Source organism: Ovis canadensis, chromosome 8, assembly GCF_042477335.2.
Source record: "Ovis canadensis isolate MfBH-ARS-UI-01 breed Bighorn chromosome 8, ARS-UI_OviCan_v2, whole genome shotgun sequence".
NCBI classification, from domain to species: domain Eukaryota; kingdom Metazoa; phylum Chordata; class Mammalia; order Artiodactyla; family Bovidae; genus Ovis; species Ovis canadensis.
The window spans coordinates 31,478,920-31,497,091 of record NC_091252.1 but is presented as its reverse complement, the minus strand read 5'-3'; positions in this window follow the sequence as shown (position 1 = coordinate 31,497,091).

Sequence of the window (18,172 nt, the reverse complement as noted above, 5' to 3'; positions counted from 1 at the left end):
ATTATGCTTACAAATATTCTGAGTGACTTACTTTTAATAACCCTTGAGTGGTTAACCTTTCAGAGTTGTGCTTGTTCAAATAATAGAGTAGATTTAGTTCCTGCCCTGACAAATAAAACTCAATTTAGTAAGAATTTTCCCTAGGACAACATCAAAGAATGGTAAGAAACAACATACTAACACAAACCTGCTTGCTTTTTTCTGGCATATGCAAACATTCACTTTTAATATATGCAAACTATTATAAAAATAAATATATATATATATTTAATATCATATACATTTATTTCTTACTAAAAGGTTTTATTAGAAGGTAAAGATTCTCAACTGTCACACTGTTTATTAAGAGGTAATCACACCCTAACCATTTTTTTGAAATGTAAGCTTAAAGGTGCACTGGCTAGATTCAGTTCAGTTCAGTTCAGTTTAGTCGCTCAGTCGTGTCCGACTCTTTGCGACCCCATGAATCGCAGCACGCCAGGCCTCCCTGTCCATCACCAACTCCTGGAGTTCACTCAGACTCACTTCCATTGAGTCGGTGATGCTATCCGGCCATCTCATCCTCTGTTGTCCCCTTCTTCTCCTGCCCCCAATCCCTCCCAACATCAAAGTCTTTTCCAATGAGTCAACTCTTCGCATGAGGTGGCCAAAGTACTGGAGTTTCAGCTTTATTATCAGGCAGTGAGAAATTCAGGCAGTGAAGTAAAATACTGATATTACACTAATATTACATCTTTTAAATATTTTAATGCTTTAAAAATTATTTTTATTGCTTTTAAAGTTACTAAGTAATATAGATCCATTGTCAAGTAAAAGTAAGTATGGGAACTTAGCCTAGATAGGTGAAGCTCCAACTAACAGATACAACCAGAAGAACAGGGAACCATCACTCAAGAAAGATATGAACATTTGATAGCACATCTAGCCAAATCCACAAATTGTTTTTTTTTTTTTTACACAGAACTAGGCACCTGACCTGCCTCTTGAGAAACCTATATGTGTTATGCCCGAAGTCTGAGTCCCCAAAACTGAGAGAAATAAGACGTCCACGGCAATGCAAAAGCATAAAGGGGTTTATTGCTAGCTCTAGTTAGGGCTCCCACCGGCGCCAACGCAGCGGCTATAGGGAGGGAGCCCTGAGTCTTGGGTTGCACTGCTTTTATAAGGAATTTATTCAGGTAAAAGGGTACCAAAGGGGGTGTTCAGGCAAGAGCATAACTGATTGGCCACTTTAGGGGGTGTTTAAGTTGACAGATAACTGGTTGGTTACTTCCATCCACAGGATTTGTGTGTAGATTCTTGATTGGTTTTTACTTCCAAGGTAAATCACAAGCTCCTGAATGTAAAGTCAGAAGGTTTAGCCTAGGGGCCAACTGGCTCGTGTACAGTGGGGCTAGGTTAGGTAATCTGAGGGTTGATTGGCTATGGGTAGTGGGCTCAGGTTGGGTAACATCCAAAGTTCTTTTGCCCGGGACCTTGCGGGATGGAATTCTTTTACAAGATGGAGTAGCTCAGGCCCTTCATCCTAGGGTGAGTGGGACCCTCCTAGGGGGTAGTCTCCTGGAATCATGACCCAGGTTTTCAAGAATTCAAAACCTAGGCCTAGTGCAACCTGTCGAGCCTGCCATGGCTCCGGTCTGGCTCCCCAACAATATGCAGGTCAGGAAGCAACAGTTAGAACTGGACATGGAACAACAGACTGGTTTCAAATAGGAAAAAGAGTACATCAAGGCTGTATATTGTCACCCTGCTTATTTAACTTCTATGCAGAGTATATCATGAGAAACACTGGGCTGGAAGAAGCACAAGTTGGAATCAAGATTGCTGGGAGAAATATCAATAACCTCAGATATGCAGATGACACCACCGTTATGGCAGAAAGTGAAGAACTAAAAAGCCTCTTGAGGAAAGTGAGAGAAGAGAGCGAAAAAGTTGGCTTACAGCTCAACATTCAGAAAATGAAGATAATGGCATCTGGTCCCATCACTTCATGGCAAATAGATGGGGAAACAGTGGAAACAGTGTCAGACTTTATTTTGGGGGGCTCCAAAATCACTGCAGATGGTGAGTGCAGCCATGAAATTAAAAGATGCTTACTCCTTGGAAGGAAAGTTACGACCAACCTAGATAGCATATACAAAAGCAGAGACATTACTTTGCCGACTAAGGTCAGTCTAGTCAAGGCTATGGTTTTTCCTGTGGTCATGTATGGATGTGAGAGTTGGACTGTGAAGAAGGCTGAGTGCCGAAGAATTGATGCTTTTGAACTGTGGTGTTGGAGAAGACTCTTGAGAGTCCCTTGGACTGCAAGGAGATCCAACCAGTCCATTCTAGAGGAGATCAGTCCTGGGTGTTCTTTGGAAGGAATGATGTTAAAGCTGAAACTCCAGTACTTTGGCCACCTCATGTGATGAGTTGACTCATTGGAAAAGACTCTGATGCTGGGAGGGATTGGGGGCAGAAGGAGAAGGGGATGACAGAGGATGAGATGGCTGGATGGCATCACCATCTCAATGGACATGAATCTGAGTGAACTCCGGGAGTTGGTGATGGACAGGGAGGCCTGGTGTGCTGTGATTCACGGGGTTGCAAAGAGTCGGACACGACTGAGCGACTGAACTGACTGAGGCTCTATGAACACATGAATAAGAATTATCAAATACAAAGTTGAGTGCACAACCAGTAAGTACCAAGTGTCTAAAGAAATCAGAAATGACTAATACTCAAGGGAAAAGATAAATACACTTTTAAAAAACAGGACAAACAACAATAATTGAAAGTAAGTATTACTGACATCCTCAAAGAGATCCGAAATGGTAGTGCACCTCCCCTTGAAAAAGGAACTACTAAAGAGCTTGGAAATTTTAAATCTGTTGCTTTTGAAAACTCAATGCATGAATTAACTAGCATAACAATCAAAAAGTAAAACAAATGAGTAAGCTGTCCCACCAAATCACATAATTACTCCAGAACATTATGCAGGGGGAAAAAAAAAAACACACAATTTCGAATAAAATTAAGAGATACAAGGGTAGATCTAGAAGTTCCATTCTCTGTACACATATTAATAGGAGTTTTATAAAGAAAAGAAAATATAGTTAATCAAAGAAAAGTTCCTAGAACTTTAGAAAAGTATTAGCCTTCATTTTGAAGTTTCCGTCAATGCTAGTCATAATAAATAAAAAAAGATTTATAGATGAGAAAAACATTGTGAAATTTCAAAATACATAAGATAAATGGAAAATTTTTTGACGTTTCCAGAAAGAAGGAGAAAGCTATTTTAATAGGATAAAGATTCCAATTGGTATAAGACTTCTAAACAAGCAACAGTGGAATCTAGAAGACAATACAGCAATACTTTGAAGACCTGAAGGAAATTATTTTGACCTACTATTCTATACCCAGCCAAACTAGCATTAAGTTCCAGGGCAAAAGTCATTTCTGACATGTAAGAATCGAGAATACTTATTTATTGCAAATCTTCTGGAGAGAAAAAAAAAAAAACAGAGAAGGAATGATATAGGATTAAACAAACTGTAGTGAGCCAGACATAAATCAATCACATAATCAAGTCTAAACAATGGCTGATTAACAATATTTAATAAAACCATTAACGAACCAAATCTAAAAAATCCAAATGGTTGCAAAATGTGAGACAAAACCAGTGACGTATATAGACAAGTAAAACTATACTAAAACATTTTGTTTGTTCATTGAGAAAATACAGATTCAGATTATTCTCAGACATCAGCTTTTAAAAGACATATTAAAATACTAAGGGTAATCATTAAAAGAGCCAAAAAAAATCTAAAATAGAGGATAATAAGATCCATAACACCAGAGAAAGAAAGAAGAAGCAAAAATGAAACTCAACTATAAGAAAATTCACAACCTGAACAACCATTAAAATATGGACTAAAGAGCTGAATAGACACCACACTAAAGAAGCTATACAGATGGCAAATAAGTACTTGGAAAAATGCTCCACATCATATATCATCAGGAAAATCCAAAACAAGATAACAGGGAGATGCCACTATACCCTTAATAGAATGGCCAAAATCTAGACCACTGACAACACTAAAGGTGACAAGAATGCAGAGGACCAGGAATTCTCAATCACAACAGTGGGAATGCGAATTGGTGAAGACACTTTGAAAGACAGTTGGCAGTCTTTTACAAAACTAAACACACTCTTCTTATCACATGATCAGCAACTGCATTCCTTGATATTTCACAAAGAAGCTGAAAACCTATGTCTACACAAAAACATGCACAAGAATGTTTATAGCAGCATTATTTTATAATTAACAAAACTTAGAAGTAACCAAGGTGGTCTTCAGCAGGTGAAAGGATAAGCAAACTGTCCTACTTCCAGACAATAGATTATTAGCACTAAAAAGAAAGGAGCTATTAAGCCAAGAAAAGACACAAAGGAACTTTAACCGCATATTACAAAATGAAAAGATTATATACTGTGTGGTTCCAGCTATAATACATTCTGCAAAAGGAATTATTCAGACCGAAAGAATCAGCACTCATCAGAGGTTGATGAAGAAGGAAGGATAAATAGGTGAAGCACAGAGGCTGTTTAGGGCAGTGAAACTACTCTGTACGATACTCTAATGGTGGATACACTGCATCATTCATTTGTCAAAACCCACAGAATGGAAACTCTAACATAAACTAAGGACTCTAAGTGATAATGACGAGTCAGTGTAAGTTTGTCAGTTGTAACCAATGTACCAGTCTGGTGTAGGAGTTTGATACTGGAGTGGACTGTGTAGATATGGGAGCTGGTTCAGTTCAGTCAGTTCAGTCGCTCAGTCGTGTCCAGCTCTTTGCAACCCCATGAACTGCAGCACGCCAGGCCTCCCTGTCCATCACCAACTCCCGGAGTTTACCCAAACTCATATGCATCAAGTCGGTGATGCCATCCAGCCATCTCATCCTCTGTCGTCCCCTTCTCCTCCTGCCCTCAATCCCTCCCAGCATCAGAGTCTTCTCCAATGAGTCAACTCTTCGCATGAGGTGGCCAAAGTACTGGAGTTTCAGCTTTAGCATATGGAAAATCTCTTTGCCTTCTGCTCAATTTTGCCATGAACCGAAAACTACTTTAATTTTAAAAAATTTTTGGCCACACCACATGGCGTGTGGGATCTTAGTTCCCTGACCAAGGACTGAACTCCCACCCCCTTCATTGGAAGCACAGAGTCTTAGACACTGGACTGCTAGGGAAGCCCTAAAACTAATATAAAAAGTAACATATATTTTTAAAAATTATACAGTAGTAAGTGAAATAATAAAGTAATATAACTTTCATTGTTTGGAAGACTTCAATATATTTACCTAAGTGGGTATGTATTTTTTAAAAATCACTTTCAAGCTACCAAATTATAATAAAAGATTAAATTTTTCTTTTTTGTGTTTAAAAAAGAAGCAAACTGTCAATTCAACAGAGAGCGCAAAGAACAAAAAACATGGTGAATGTATAGAAGAATATAAAGTAAATATAAAAGACCCCTTTACCTCCCCTTATTCCACTACCCTCTCCAGAAGTAACAGCTGTTAGCAGTTTGGTCTGTGTACTGCCACCCATTTTTTCTGCAATTGTGTGTGCTAAGTCATTTCAGTCATGTCTGACTCTTCGCAACCCTATGGACCCTAGCCCACCAGGCTCCTCTGTCCATGCAATTCTCTAGGCAAGAATACTGGAGTGGGTTGCCATGCCCTCCTCCGGGGGATCTTCCTGACCTCGGGGTCAAACCTGCATCTCTTATGTCTCTTGCATTGGCAGATTGGTTCTTTACCACTAAGTGTCACCTGGGAAGCCCTTTCTGCAGTTACGTAGACAGATTAGAAGATAGATAGGGAATAGGTTTTACTTCACTTTTTTCTTTTCCTCTTTTTTCTAAATAGTACAAGCAAATGTGCCAGCGCACTAAGCGCGGCTGAGAGCTACCCCACGTCCGAAGTCAGGGACAGCGGCCCAGAGTGCCAGGCTGCAACAGCGCAGGAATGGCAGGCCGGGAGGAGCCACCCCACGTCTGAGGTCAGGGGCGACGGCCAAGAGGAGCTACCCCAGATCCGAGGTCAGTGGCTGCTGGGAGAAGCCACCTCGCACCCGAGGCCAGGGGCAGTGACCCTGAGGAGCCACCCACGCCCGAGGCCAGGGCCCACGGCCGGGAGGAGCAACCCGAGGAGTGGTGGCTGAGCAGGCGCAGGAGGGTCTAGAGGAGCTATCCCACATTGAAGGTCAGGAACAGTGGCAGTAAGGAGATACCCCTCGTCCAAGGTAAGGAGCAGCAGCTGTGCTTTGCTGGAGCAGCCGTGAAGAGATACCCCACGCCCAAGGTAAGAGAAACCCAAGTAAAATGGTAGGTGTTGCAAGAGGGCATCAGAGGGCAGACACACAAACCATACTCACAGAAAACTAGTCAATCTAATCACACTAGGACCACAGCCTTGTCTAACTCAATGAAACCAAGACATGCCTGCGGGGCAACCCAAGACGGGCGGGTCATGGTGGAGAGATCTGACAGAGAAGGGAATGGTCCGCTGGAGAAGGGAATGGCAAACCACTTCAGTACTCTTGCCTTGAGAACCCCATGAACAGTATGAAAAGGCAAAATGATAGGATACTGAAAGAGGAACTCCCCAGGTTGGTAGGTGCCCAATGTGCTCCTGGAGATCAGTGGAGAAATAAATGCAGAAAGAATGAAGGGATGGAGCCAAAGCAAAAACAATACCCAGCTGTGGATGTGACTGGTGATAGAAGCAAGATCCGACGCTGTAAAGAGCAGTATTCCATAGGAACCTGGAATGTCAGGTCCATGAATCAAGGCAAATTGGAAGTGGTCAAACAAGAGATGGCAAGGGTGAACATCGACATTCTAGGAATCAGCGAACTAAAATGGACTGGAATGGGTGAATTTAACTTAGATGACCATTATATCTACTACTGTGGGCAGGAATCCCTCAGAAGAAATGGAGCAGCCATCATAGTCAACAAAAGAGTCCGAAATGCAGTACTTGGATGCAATCTCAAAAACGACAGAATGATCTCTGTTCGTCTCCAAGGCAAACCATTCAGTATCACAGTTATCCAAGTCTATGCCCCAACCAGTTATGCTAGAGAAACTGAAGTTGAACGGTTTTATGAAGACCTACAAGACCTTTTAGAACTAACACCCAAAAAAGATGTCCTTTTCATTATAGGGGACTGGAATGCAAAAGTAGGAAGTCAAGAAACACCTGGAGTAACAGGCAAATTTGGCCTTGGAATGCGGAATAAAGCAAGGCAAAGACTAATAGAGTTTTGCCAAGAGAATGCACTGGTCATAGCAAACACCCTCTTCCAACAACACAAGAGAAGACTCTACCATGGACATCACCAGACGGTCAACACCGAAATCAGATTGATTATATTCTTTGCAGCCAAAGATGGAGAAGCTCTATACAGTCAATAGAAACAAGACCAGGAGCTGACTGTGGCTCAGATCATGAACTCCTTATTACCAAATTCAGACTCAAATTGAAGAAAATAGGGAAAACACCTAGACCATTCAGATATGACCTAAATCAAATCCCTTATGATTATACAGTGGAAGTGAGAAATAGATTTAAGGGCCTAGATCTGATAGATAGAGTGCCTGAAGAACTATGGAATGAGGTTCGTGACATTGTACAGGAGACAGGGATCAAGACCATCCCCATGGAAAAGAAATGCAAAAAAGCAAAATGGCTGTCTGGGGAGGCCTTACAAATAACTGTGAAAAGAAGAGAGGTGAAAAGCAAAGGAGAAAAGGAAAGATATAAGCATCTGAATGCAGAGTTCCAAAGAATAGCAAGGAGAGATAAGAAAGCCTTCTTCAGCGATCAATGCAAAGAAATAGAGGAAAACAACAGAATGGGAAAGACTAGAGATCTCTTTAAGAAAATTAGAGATACCAAGGGAACATTTCATGCAAAGATGGGCTCGATAAAGGACAGAAATGGTATGGACCTAACAGAAGCAGAAGATATTAAGAAGATGTGGCAAGAATACACAGATGAACTGTACAAAAAAGATCTTCACAACCCAGATAATCATGATGATGTGATCACTAATCTAGAGCCAGACATCTTGGAATGTGAAGTCAAGTGGGCCTCAGAAAGCATCACTACGAACAAAGCTAGTGGAGGTGATGGAATTCCAGTTGAGCTGTTTCAAATCCTGAAAGATGATGCTGTGAAAGTGCTGCACTCAATATGCCAGCAAATTTGGAAGACTCAGCAGTGGCCACAGGACTGGAAAAGGTCAGTTTTCATTCCAATCCCAGAGAAAGTGATGTCAAAGAATGCTCAAACTACCGCACAATTGCACTCATCTCACATGCTAATAAAGTAATGCTCAAAATTCTCCAAGCCAGGCTTCAGCAATATGTGAACCGTGAACTACCTGATGTTCAAGTTGGTTTTAGAAAAGGCAGAGGAACCAGAGATCAAATTGCCAACATCCGCTGCATCATGGAAAAAGCAAGAGAGTTCCAGAAAAACATCTATTTCTGCTTTATTGACTGTGCCAAAGCCTTTGACTATGTGGATCACAATAAACTGTGGAAAATTCTGAAAGAGATGGGAATACCAGACCACCTAACCTGCCTCTTGAGAAATCTGTATGCAGGTCAGGAAGCAACAGTTAGAACTGGATATGGAACAACAGACTGGTTCCAAATAGGAAAAGGAGTACGTCAAGGCTCTATATTGTCACCCTGCTTATTTAACTTATATGCAGAGTACATCATGAGAAATGCTGGGCTGGAAGAAGCACAAGCTGGAATTAAGATTGCCAGGAGAAATATCAATAACCTCAGATATGCAGATGACACCACCCTTATGGCAGAAAGTGAAGAGGAGCTAAATAGCCTCTTGATGAAAGTGAAAGAAGAGAGCGAAAAAGTTGGCTTAAAGCTCAACATTCAGAAAACAAAGATCATGGCATCTGGTCCCATCACTTCATGGCAAATAGATGGGGAAACAGTGGAAACAGTGTCAGATTTTATTTTAGGGGGCCCCAAAATCACTGCAGATGGTGAGTGCAGCCATGAAATTAAAAGACACTTACTCCTTAGAAGAAAAGTTTTCACCAACCTAGATAGCATATTCAAAAGCAGAGACATTACTTTGCCAACTAAGGTCCGTCTAGTCAAGGCTATTGTTTTTCCTGTGGTCATGTATGGATGTGAGAGTTGGACTGTGAAGAAGGCTGAGTGCCGAAGAATTGATGCTTTTGAACTGTGGTGTTGGAGAAGCCTCTTTGAGAGTCCCTTGGACTACAAGGAGATCCAGCCAGTCCATTCTGAAGGAGATCAACCCTGGGATTTCTTTGGAAGGAATGATGCTAAAGCTGAAGCTCCAGTACTTTGGCCACCTCATGTGAAGAGTTGACTCATTGGAAAAGACTCTGATGCTGTGAGGGATTGGGGGCAGGAGGAGAAGGGGACGACCAAGGATGAGATGGCTGGATGGCATCATGGACTCGATGGACGTGAGTCTGAGTGAATTCCGGGAGTTGGTGATGGACAGGGAGGCCTGGCGTGCTGTGATTCATGGGGTCGCAAAGAGTCGGACACGACTGAGCGACTGAACTGAACTGAACTGAACTGAACAAGCAAATGTGCTTTTAAAAAATATGTTATGGAAATGTTCACCCATTGAGTACCAAAAGTAGAGAGAAGAGCATAATAAATCCATATAAACTCATTTTCTACTGTTGTTATGGACTGAATTCTATCCCTCCCAAATTCACATGTGGAAGCCCTAACCCCCAGTATCTCAGGATATGACTGTATTTAGAGATAGTGCTTTTAAAGAGGTGATTGTGTTAAAATGAAGTCATTGGGGTAAACCCTAATCCAATCTGTCTAGAGTCCTTATAAGAAGAGGAAATTTGGACACACAGAAGAAACACCAGGGACGTGTAAGTTCAGAGGAAAGGCCATATGATGACACAGCAACAATGCAGTCAGCTACAAGCTCAGGAGAGAGGGTTCAGAAGAAACCAGACCTGCTGACACCCAGCTCTCAGACTTCTAGGCTCCGGAACTGTGGAAAATAGATTTCTGTTATTTCAACGACTTTGTCTGTGGTATTTGTTACTACAACTGTAGTAAACTAATACACTCAGCTCTAAAAATTACCAACATGTTGTCAGTCTGATTTCATCTACCCCACATCCACGTATTTTTTATTCTGGAGTGTTTTTAATGCAAATCTTAGACCATCATGCAGTTTCACCTGTAAGTATTTTACTTTGCATCTTAATAAGAACTTTTTACATGTTTATAAGCTATATCACACCAATTGTGTGATTGATTGTGGTTGATTTTTCAACCACTATCCCCTCGTGTCTTCTAATACCCAGCCCATATTTAAAGTTTCCCCAATTGTCTCAGTATAGCTGTGTGTCTTTGTAAAGTTAGATCAAAGTTCCTCTTAATACATTTTGTTCTTTTTCTACCCCCTTTCCAACACTGGACATATATTTATTGAAGTGAAGTTGCTCAGTCGTGTCCAACTCTTTGCGACCCCATGGACAGTAGCCAACCAAGCTCCTCCGTCCATGGGATTTTCCAGGCAAGAATACTGGAGTGGGTTGTGATTTCCTTCTCCAGGGGATCTTCCTGACCCAGGGATCGAACCCAGGTCTCCCGCATTGTAGGCAGACACTTTACCATCTGAGCCACCAGGCAAGGCCAATATATTTATTACCTTCCAAAAAATAGGCAAAATTATCTTTCTTTTTTCTATTGGTATTTCTCCAATTGCTCATTGGGTTGAACATTTCATTTATTTATTCAGCCTATTCTTTTTGTGAATTACTTGACTATATTCTTGGCTCATTTTTGTGTTTACATCATCATACATTTTCGTAGGAGCTCCTTATATTCAGAGAACTTCATATTTTGTCATTGCATTTTCTCCTAATCTGCTCTTTATTTTGGTAACTTCTTAATTTCTATGTGCCTTTTAATCTTCTCCTCTCTCACCTCTCTGACATTTGCTGATACTATATTAAATAGTCATCCAAAACTCTTTGTTCTAAAATTTGTTTCTTACCAACTAGAATCAAGCATATTGATTAGTAAACTTCTTCTCTAGATTAGAGCTTAAGCTAATTTCTAGCCTGAGTCTTAAGACATTTTGCAAATGATCTCAGACATATAAAGTTCTGTCCTCTACAGCACACACACAGAGAAAAAATAGAATTCCTAGCCCAAATTCCTACATTTTGTATCTCCTCAGACCACAAAAACCCGGAAAAGGAGTTCACTTATTATGAACAGCACTGGAGATGATAAAACTTCAGAACAACCAAAAGCAATTCCAAGTAGTTATTGAATTCTCCCTGAAATGAAATGTTGGTTTTCCAGGGCTATTCACAATGACCTCATGCTCTTTTATCAGCATAATATTTCAAGGAGATTATTTTAAACGTATCCTTGAAATCTTTCTTCATGAAACCTAGAGCTCTAAAACCCAAGCCTGAGTGCTCTCTAGCATCAGTGCAAGCAGGAGGAAAATAGCATGCCAATTTTGATGCATATTTGTAGAATACTCTTTTATGCATATTATTTCTAGTGAGGGCAGAACAGCTGCGAGTGAGTAAGAGAGAGAGAGAGAGAGAGAGAGAGAGAACTGGGAAGCAGAGATTTTGTGGACCTTGCTATTAAAACAAAAAACGAAAATCATCTCAAAGTGAGATGTAGGAAAGTTTGTGTTTTTCCTTTTCTGGGACTTTCAGGAACAACCTATTCGCATCTTTCTAGATTTACTCAGACAACAAGCCCCACCATACATGAGCCAAGAGTCAGACCCATATAGCATGGGATTTTAAGATCAACCATAACAAAGAAATATAGCAGCTTCCTCAAATAAGTAAATGTCTAAGTTTTCATCTGCCTTTGACTTGTCTACAAATGTTTCTACTCCTCCTTCTCCACAGATTCAGTATCTTAAGTCCTGAATCTTTGAAGCTACTCTCATAAAACGTATCATACACCCCGTGTCCAAGTATGGTCACTATGAGGGAGCTGTCACTGAGAGCCCTTGTGGAAAATTGATGGCTGACTGCAAAGGGCAAGACGATAGGACAGATGGCTGTCACCACTGCCAGCCCGGGAGGCTGAAAGAAATTCAGTGTCTGGGCAAATACCACTGCATTTCATACACTTGCTTCTTTGTTAATCCAATCTCCCTATCAGCAGCTGTCCTTCATTGTTTGGTTTTGGGGGGGATGGAATGTTGTTTCATTTTCTACAGATATTTTCTATATTTTCAATTTGTTGATGACTCAAGGAACGCATCGAAGGAATTCCTTAAAACCACAAATCAGGAAGGAGTCTTATCTTGTTCATGAACAACAGTGAAATTTCTATTTAGCACAATGCCTGTAAAATATTGGCCCTCATCCTGCTATGAAGTACTGGATTTAAATTCTTTTAAGATATTCTGTAAAAACCAGCTAGCATACTGAATATCTTAAGGTTACCTCCAAGCTAATTCACATAGTTCGGTTAATACAATGAAGAGGGGGAAAGTCAACATGAAAAAAATCAGTCACATTAGAATGACTGTATGATTCATAAATTTTGCACTTTTCAACAGTGTCTTAGAGTCAGTTAAACATCCTTTATTTTCTAATTGAACTTCCAGTCTAAGGAAAGCAATATAAAATTAAGTCATAAGATGTTCATAATACTTTTCATCTCTTTCTCCATCTTCTTGGCCCACCATAAATCTCATTTCCCCTCAGCCTGGACACTTCTGGTATTAACAGATAACTTCAGGAAAGAAACAGAATGGCCTGGCTTCTCAAGTGTCAAGGTCATGCCTGAATTGAGCAACACAAGAGGTACTTCAGGGGAAAAGCTCACTTGCATTCTAGTTCACTTATAAAAGGCCAAACATGCATCCTTATTAGAAAATACTTGATACATAAATCCTTAAGAGATTCCTTCAGTGTCTCACACTCTTCCTGTTCCAACTTCTGATGTCTGAATTTTAACCAAAGAATTATTATCACTACTGTGACTCTGCACAAAGGCTGGTCACCAATTTCACTAGAAATATCACTGGTGCCTTAGTTTTTCCTCTGTTCTTCTCTGATGTTTTTCTAAAGTAACAGTACTAGATTTCTGGGGAGTAAATTGGTACTTTCATACATTTTTTAAAAGCTTCAAAAGGGTCTTCGTTTTCACGTGTCCTCAGTACAGTGTAACTAAAACCCTCCATGACTTAGAAATATCACATACTCCATGAAATATTATGGAACTTTTCGTTCCTAGAGGAATTTAGAGAAAGTGAAAGTGTAAGTCACTCAGTGATATACAACTCTTTGCGACCCCATGGATTGTAGCCGGCCAGGCTCCTCTGTCCCTGGGATTCTCCAAGCAAGAATACTTAACTGAGCAGCCATACTTTCTCCAGGGGATTCTCCCAACCCAGAGATTGAACCTGGGTCTCCCACAGTATGGGCAAATTCTTTACCATCTGAGCCACCAGGGAAGCCCAGGAATTTAGAGAAAAGGCCCTCAAAACAATCTACTCAGTTAGTAATCTGTCATCTGGCTTGTTAGATGTCCATGCTGAGAGGCTTCCTCTGTCAGAACCATCATTACCCCCTGGTTACTTGGTGCTCTCATTTGCAAACCTTACTGGTAAGCTCTTCTGCAAAGATCATTTGTAAGGAGGTTGAGGGTGCCCATGTCTCGGCATCTTTATGTGTTTTATTAAACTTTATTAGATGCTACAGTCAGTGCCATACAAAGTCTGATAGTATTTTAATATTAATAACAAGTCAAGTCATTTGAGGGCTTTCCAAGTGGTGCTAGTGGTAAAGAACCTGAAGAACCTGCCTGCCAGTGCAGAAGACATAAGAGACACAGGTTCAATCCCTGGTTTGGGAAGATCCCCTGGAGGAGGGAAGGGTAACCCACTGCAGTAGTTTTGCCTGGAGAATCCCCATAGAAAGAGAATCCTGGCAGGCTGCAATCCATGGTGTTGCAAAAGTCGGACATGACTGAAGCAACTTACCACGCACACATACAAGCCATTTGAGATTTATGAATGGTTAGAATTTGTTTCCACAAGGTTTCACCCTAGCCTGGCAAGTGGATCTTTCATGACCCATGAGACCTCACCAACTCCTACTCCATTCTCTTGAGCATTAAAATCACACTGACTAAGCACCTCTTGTATTAATACACCAAGTACTGGCTCCATATCCATCTCTCCCTGTACTCTCTCAGGTTCCTGAAACTCCTGCAGTCCCAGCTTTCTCTTGCCCATGTGTGCACTGCCATTTCTAGGTGACACAAGGCAGTGTGTGCATTACATATCTTCCCCACCCCTCTGCATGCTTACATTGCATCACTTCCCCAAATAAATAGTTAGTGGAAACAGTGTCAGACTTTATTTTGGGGGGGCTCCAAAATCACTGCAGATGGTGACTGCAGCCATGAAATTAAAAGACGCTTACTCCTTGGAAGGAAAGTTATGACCAACCTAGATAGTATATTCAAAAGCAGAGACATTACTTTGCCAACTAAGGTCCGTCTAGTCAAGGCTATGGTTTTTCCTGTGGTCATGTATGGATGTGAGAGTTGGACTGTGAAGAAAGCTAAGCACCAAAGAATTGATGCTTTTGAATTGTGGTGTTGGAGAAGACTCTTGAGAGTCCCTTGGACTGCAAGGAGATCCAACCAGTCCATTCTGAAGGAGATCAGCCCTGGGATTGCTTTGGAAGGAATGATGCTAAAGTTGAAACTCCAGTACTTTGGCCACCTCATGCGAAGAGTTGACTCATTGGAAAAGACTCTGATGCTGGGAGGGATTGGGGGCAGGAGGAGAAGGGGACGACCAAGCATGAGATGGCTGGATGGCATCACTGACTCGATGGACGTGAGTCTGAATGAACTCCGGGAGCTGGTGATGGACAGGGAGGCCTGGCGTGCTGCGATTCATGGGCTCGCAAAGAGTCAGACACGACTGAGTGACTGAACTGAACTGAATTCTGCATTGGCTGAAAACTGGCCAATTTCTGTATCTTTTCATATGCAAGGATAATAAACAAAACTGCAAGCAGAAAAAGAGTTAAACCACATTTCAATTTCTATGTGTAAATAAATATTGATATATATTGAACATCTACTTCAGGCCCCACACTCTGGGAAAAAATAAGGGAAGTATAAAAAAATGGTTTTCAAGATGTGTTTCAGGGAACCCTAGGGCTCTCAAACCATTTCAGGGAAAATCCATAAACTATTTTCATAATATTACTAAGATGCTATTTGTCTTTTTCTCTCTTGTATGAGTAAACAGTGGAGTTTTCTAGAGGGTATAGGACATGTGATATTGCAACAGATTAAATACAGAAGCAGATATGAGAATCCAACTCTTGTTAAGCTAGATATTAGAGACTTAAAAAACTATACAACAGTGCCTCTATTCTAACCAAAATTATTTTGTTTTGGAAAATATAGCTATATTTTATAAAAAATATGTTAATGTAATAGATTTATTACTTTTAGTAAATTAATAAGCAAATATTAGTTAATTCTCAGTTTTAATTTCTAATATAAATCTCAATAGATATAACTATATAAGCAGAAGTTATTTGGGGTTCTATGATATTGTATCATAGAATAAGGAATATATATATATTTCCAATAAATATATATATTTGGTCTTCATTCATGTCTCAACTCCAATACCATCTCCATGAGTAATTGCCTTCCAATTCCCACTGTCTGCTTTAAAACTTTATAAGTAAAATTATCTCACTGATATTTATTACTTTATTGTCTGTCTATCCCCACTAGAATGGAAGCCCCATGAAAGCACAGATAAGAGCCATCTGAAAAATCTTGTTGAGGTCACTTTTGTTTCCCAATACCTAGAACAAAACCTGGCATACATAGGTGCTCGTGAGAGAATCTGAATTAAATGAATACAGCTGTTCACTGTGACATGAAATAAGCAAGATCAGTAGAAGTTTATACTTTCCTTGGATGCTTTGATTTGATTATTTTAATTATTGTGCAGCTGCTTAAAATACCTTATAGAAATCATTATAAAGTTATCTCACCTCAAGCAAAATGCTTTATATTTGGTTGATAGTATAGTAAGAGGGGTCTCTCTTGGATTTATTAAAACTAGAGTTTTATTTTTGTTAAAACTTGAACCAAAAGTAGACTGTCACATTACCAACACTGGAGGCCTTGGAGGGTGGCTGCCTGGGGGGCCTGTGGCTTTTATATTTTAAAAGAATATATAAAGGCAAATTTAATTTAGAGATTTTTCTTTAATATCTATAAAAACTACACTCCCATGTAGGGACCAGGAGACTTCCAGCCATATTGCTTTTTGAGTTACAGTGGAATTTTGATGAAAATGTGAGCTGCACTAGTTTTTTGTTGCAGGATGGGGGAGTAGAGGGGTACTGGGGAAATGGACATATTTTCAATAGATTTCCCATATTTTTCTACATTTGCTTCTTTTTGTCCCCCTTCTCTACAAGGATAGTGTTTAAAAAATTAATGCACATTTAATTTTAATTAAGCTTTCATTGATTAACTATGAGTCAGATCATACTGCAATGAGCAAGATATCATGGTCCCTGACTTCACAAAGCTTATAGGTTTGTGGAGAAGACTACTTTAAAAATTAAATTAAAAACCAACTATAAAAAACATCATGGGTGCTATGTTGTGGGGGAGGGTGAGCACAAGATTCTGCAGAAACAAGAACATATAACTTAAGACGGGGCAGAAGTGGGAGGCATTAGGAAAGACCTGATGGAGGAGCTGGAATTTGTGAAGTGAAAACAAAGGGAATAGTCTTCTAGGCTAGAAAGAGAAAATGTTGAAAGTTTCTGAGAAGAGGTAGAGTACGTTTGACAACCTAAAAGGAGTTAACATGCCTTGACCCAGAGGGCAGTGGAAAACCACAGATGAATTTTAAGCAAGGGAATGGCCTGACCAGAAATGGTGGCCACTGCTCGGAGGAAGGTTTCAAGAGATCAAAGCTAAAGGTAGTGAAGCCATTTAATACGTCATGATGGGAATCCAAGTGGGAGCTAATGTTAAGAGATTGTTAGTTGTATTGCAAAGAGTTGGACTGATCCAAAAATCTTCAAGAGAAAGAATTTATAGATTTTAGAAGGCAATTGGATATCTGAAATAAGGAAGAAGTGAAATGTCATGAACTTTTTCGAGGCAATCCAATGGATCAATGAAGACTCAGAGGTTTCCAATGTAACCTTGCTCTTACATGCTCCATGGTGTTTGGGAAGACTTAATCTGTCACCAAACAGAAACTACATTTACTGAGTTAGTTATCGGGTTACGATTCAAGGCAGGGTCTAAAACAGTTTTTTGCTATCTCAGTTCAAAAAGTTGGCCTCATAAAGATGCCTAGAACCTCCTTCCTTTATCTTACTACCCTGACAATCCAGGCTCCAGCCTGCAACTGCGTGTCCCTTGTGGCTGAGGCCAGCAAGATTCCAACCCTTTTTGTCTCAAGCTGGCAAAACTCAGTTCTGCCTCTACTCTGGGAAAGCAGTAGGGGATCCTGGTATTTCTCAGAATACAGCACCCATAATGCAAGCACACTCTCCCTTCCTAATTTGATCCCCCTCCCACTAGAGTATAACTTTGGTGTTATTCTGCTAAATCTCTGCCTCCCCACTAGACAGAAGGACTAGACATGACAAGGAGTCAATAAGACAAAAGCTCAATCCTGATACAAAGGTTTAGGAGACTGGATGGATAGTAATACAATTCACAGAGCTAAGATACTCTGCAAGAACGGAGATGGGAGTGTGATCGTAATGAGGTAGTATACGTGAGCTGTCTTAAGAGAAATGGGATGAATCACTTCGATGACAGAAAAGGAGGTATCAAACTAGCATTACCAGGGGCCCTAACGTGGTTATGTTTGGAGGAGAGAAGAGGGTGATTCAGTTTGGCTCATTTTTGTTGCTGATGTTTGTATTTTGGCCCTAGTATTACAAGTAGTGTAAAGAGTAACAATCTAATTGTCTGGTTCCTCGAGCTTGAGACCTTGCACAAAACAGCTAAAGAGCTGTCTTTAGACTTCCTCTGGACTTACAATGGCTTTATCTTTCAAG